This window comes from Myotis davidii, unplaced genomic scaffold (assembly GCF_000327345.1).
Source record: "Myotis davidii unplaced genomic scaffold, ASM32734v1 scaffold127, whole genome shotgun sequence".
Taxonomy (NCBI): domain Eukaryota; kingdom Metazoa; phylum Chordata; class Mammalia; order Chiroptera; family Vespertilionidae; genus Myotis; species Myotis davidii.
Genome location: NW_006298311.1, coordinates 236,452 through 241,348, shown reverse-complemented (window position 1 = coordinate 241,348; position 4,897 = coordinate 236,452).

The following is a 4,897-nucleotide window of genomic DNA, read 5'->3' as shown; positions in this document are numbered from 1 at the left end:
GGTGCCCCCAGCCCAGGTACATGCCCTTGACCGGAATCGAACCTGGGACCTTTCAGTCCACAGGCCAATGCTCTATCCACTGAGCCAAACCGGTTTCGGCGAGGGATGTTTAATGAACTGAAGATGCAGGGGTAAGATGAGCACACAGGATGATTGATGCTGGACAGAGGGCTACAGCTCGCTCAGGCATGTAGCAAACTCTGCACTCTCACCATCGCTTTTATTGGGGTTTGGTACAAGGTTAGTGGGTCAGCAGTTAACCAACTAAATCTTGTTTTGTTCTATATTATTACAATAGCGTATTGAAGACAACTTGCAGCTGTGCCCTCCCTTTCCGCTCTACACCCACAACTAATCTTAAGTCTTTCTCAAGGGAGGTAAATTTCCTGGAACTCAAGATTGTGTGCAATATTGAACCAGCGTGACTCGCTTGCAAGTCATGCTGTGCTTCTGATAGAACATTCACTTCTTTTTGGCAGGACTTCAGATCCTTGTTTACAAATGTCCAGCTACAGACCATCCCCCTTGTTAGGCTTTCCTATCAGCTGTTATTCTCTGGACCAGTTCATAGCAATGTTGTTTGAAGGACTTGGACTTCTTAAAGAAGACTGTGGAATCCAAATTTATGTGTGCTTCTCATATCCTTAGTGAGACATTTAGCTGGACTTTTACTTAACATGGGTCTCATTTATTTGCTGTTCATTTTCAATATAATTCAGTTGTTATAAAAGTCCATTTCTCATACTGTGCAGCAAAATAACATTTGAAAAAATTTAAAAAAAAGAAAATGGAGATGATAATATAACTGAGATGCCTTTGAAAATCACCAGTAATGAACACACCAAGGAGAACCAACCCTCACAACCGGAGGAAGAATAAGGAATGTATCACTGAAAACTGGTTCGAAGTGGATCCCTGTTTCCTACATGCACATTCTCACAGTGTCTCTGTTCTAGAACATATCACCTCCCCAGGTACAGAGGATCTGCACTTGGATCCGTTTGGGGTCATTATTGACATGGTCTCCCCCTGGGTCACCCAAGCTGCATCATTTATTAGGGTCCCATTTATGAAATCTCTCAATAGTTACAGGGAAGAGTGGATACCTCTCACTGGAGGAGACGTGGTGACGGTGTGTTTGTATTTGTGACATAATTTCCTTGGACCAAGACCTCTCTCTTAGTCCATCATAACCATCATCTTAATCATCATCATCATAATCATCATCATCATCATCATCATCATTGTTAGGTTAGGTGGCTCAGGAGGCGGCGCAAGAAATAGAGACTCCAGTGAATTAGAAAAGAAAGGAAAGGAAAAGGTTTATTCTGCGTCCCTGGGAGACCCACATACCCCAAGGAGAGGGCACGTGGATTCACGCCAACAGGGAGGGGGGCGCTTTTTTTATACTGGGGTTGGGTGAGGGGCGGGGACATGAGCTGAGGAATTCTCTGCTGCAGGGGATGGGCGGGGGTATGTGGATTAAGGGAGAAGAAGCCAGTATCTGTGTCTGGCACCTTGATCTGTGAGAAATTCCAGGCGAAGTCCATTGTCTCATCACATGTCTGCGTGTATCCGATCCTGGGTTCTCTCTGACCTAACAATCATCATTATCTTAATCATCACCATCATCACCATTTGCTTCTCCCCTTCCATGCTCCTGCCCTGCCCCAGGCCTTCACTGTCCCAGTGTTTATGTCTATGGGCCATACATATATGCATATAATGTTCTTGGATGATTACTTCCCCCCACTCACTCCCCGCCTCCCAAGTTTGCTTAATTTTTTAAAAATATATTTTATTGACTTTTTACAGAGAGGAAGGGAGAGATATAGAGAGTTAGAAACATCAATGAGAGAGAGACATCGATCAGCTGCCTCCTGCACATCTCCTACTGGGGATGTGCCCGCAACCCAGGTACATGCCCTTGACTGGAATCGAATCTGGGACCCTTCAGTCTGCAGGCCGACGCTCTATCCACTGAGCCAAACTGGTTTCGGCAAGTTTGCTTACTTTTAATAATTCTTCTCATTTTCTGGTGGTTTTCTACACAATGACTTTTTATAGAGACTTTATCTAAAGAAAAAACAGATGCCCCCTCTTTAGATGTCATTGGAAAATTCAACCCGCAAAGGTCCAACTCTAAGCTGACACAAGGCCTTCTAAAAACTGATGACATTGGCCCTAGCCAGTTTGGCTTAGTGGAAAGAGCATCAGCCTGGTGACTGAAGGGTCCCAGATTTGATTCTGGTCAAAGGCACATGCCTGGATTGCAGACTCAGTACCCAGTGTGGGGTATGCAGGAGGCTGCCGATCAATTATTCTCTTTCATCATTGATGTTTCTATCTTTCTCTCCTTCTCCCATTCCTCTCTGAAATAAATAAAAAATATATATTTAAAAATAAAAAATAAAGTAAAAACTGATGACCTTGGATAAAGTACATGTTTCCACCAAGACTTTAGACCACAATCTCTGTCCAAGTCTATCATCACCAGCACCAGCACCATCACCACCACCAACAGCATTATCATCACTTGCTTACTCATGTTTATTCTTCTCATTTTCTGTAGACCTAGTTTTTGAACATAAATATGAAACTTTAATCTTTTTCTTTGCTCATTTTTGTAAAGGTGTTAAGTAAAATATGTTGCCATACTCTTATTTTATTTTTGTTTGACTGATGACAACTGATGGCTTATTCTTGCCTCTTCTCCATCTGCCAATCAGGAGAAATACGATAAAAAATCATGACTTTGTCTTTAGATGTCATTGGGAGATTGAAACCACCCAAGCCTCTTGAAGGAGAAATCCTCTCCCTCAGCCACCACCTCGACAAATAAAACCACAAGCCACTCTCCTTTCCTGGCTCCATCAAAGCAGGTCTGATTTCCTGAAGGCCTTTCGTGCTTCCCAGAGATGTCAGTTATGTATGGAATAAACAGTTCATGTTCACTTGGTGTGTCTGTTTGTCGCCGGCATGCACATATGTACCAAACTGCTTTGGGTCACTCTGCCTCTATCTGGTGTCACCTACTCTTGGTGCTATGAGCATGATGATAAGCCAGGTTCTTTCTTCTCTAGTTTTGAGGTCACACTCCTCTGGTGCCCACTGTCCAGCACACTACTGTCCTGCTGCTGGCTTTTTGGGACCCTGACCCATGAGAAGCTGAGCTACACTGTTGAGTCAGCAGCGTGACCTGGGACAGAAGATTAGATGGTTATTATTTGGGCACAAGAGTGTGTGTCTGAGGTTTGCCCATGTGTGAAAATTGTCCCTTTTTGCAACAGACTTTTCTCACTCGGAGATGTCAGAGGTAAGTGCAGACTCAGGAATCCAGAGGTTCCCTGCGGGAAACTGTGACATGTAGAGGAAACCACACAGGAAACCAGCCCAAACCTCCGACTTCACCTGAAGCTGGGATGGTACTTGTGTTCAGGGACCCTGAGCACCCCCTGGCAGGGAGGTTTGTGTCTGGGTTCACACTGACTTCCCTTCAGTGTGTCTCTTGCACAGTAATACATGGCCATGTCCTCAGATCTCAGGCTGTTCATTTGTAGATACAGCGTGTTCTTGGCATTGTCTCTGGAGATAGTGAATCTGCCCTTCACAGCATCTGCATAGTATGTGCTACTTCCATCAAGATTAATGAGTGAGGCCAAAACCGGTTTGGCTCAGTGGATAGAGTGTCGGCCTGCGGACTGAGAGGTCCCAGGTTCGATTCCGGTCAAGGGCATGTACCTGGGTTGCGGGCACATCCCCAGTGGGGAGTGTGCAGGAGGCAGCTGATCGATGTTTCTCTCTCATCAATGTTTCTAACTCTCTATCTCTCTCCCTTCCTCTCTGTAAAAAATCAATAAAATATATTAAAAAAAGATTAATGAGTGAGACCCACTCCAGACCCTTCCCTGAAGCCTGACCAACCCAGGTTATCCAGGAGCTACTGAAGGTGAATTCAGAGGCTGCACAGGAGAGCCTCAGAGTCCCCCCAGGCTTCACCAAGCCTCCCCCAGACTCCAACAGCTGCACCTCACACTGGACACCTGCAAACACAAAGATGTCCTCATGAGGAAACTCTCACACATCCACAGTTTCTATCACTCATATCAACTCACATACCAAGTGTCTCTTTTTCTTCATAAATTTCCTCTTAAAAGAGCCACAAGGAAAACCCAGCTGAACCCAAACCCCATGGTCAGTGTTCTATATTAAGTCCTGATCAGGGAATGGGAGCTCCTTGGGATCTCAGGATTGGGCTCCTGTCCCAGAGCTGCAGGGTCAGGGCTGTGCTGGTTTTTACAAACAGAGGGGGGCTTATTTGCATGTCCTCCTGCTGTATAGGGAGCTCTGGGTTGGAGACCTACAGGGAGGGCAGTGCCTTCATGCAGGTGAGGGTGTCCTGGATTAGAATCCTGGTCATGATACCATTTCAGTAACTGAATACAGAATCATAAGAAGTTTTGGAGATTTTCCAAGTGTCCACATCTTGTAACAGTGATCCCAGCATCTGGGGTGTGCCTGAAAATGCTCCCCTGAACTGACTCCAGGGCAGAGCAGGACTTGGCAAGTGAGGGTGCAGAACCCTGGTGTGAGATGAGAGCATGGATGAGTGTCTGAGCTCTGTTGTTACCCTCACTTCAGTGCTGGATCCACCTGTGGCCTCAGAGGACTATTATTAGTGAGGACTATTATGGAGAAGGTCGTGCCTCTCCTGGGAGGTGCTCCTCCATCACCTAAGAGGGGAGTCAGGTTCCCCCAGGTCTGTCATATGCACCTGGGGTCTGTGTTGCACCTAGGACCACTATAGTGACCCCAAAAGCCCCTGTCTGTGCACTCTGTTACCAGTGGCCTGAGATCCTCTCCAGCCCTGATGTGCATGGACATCTCTGTGGGTGTT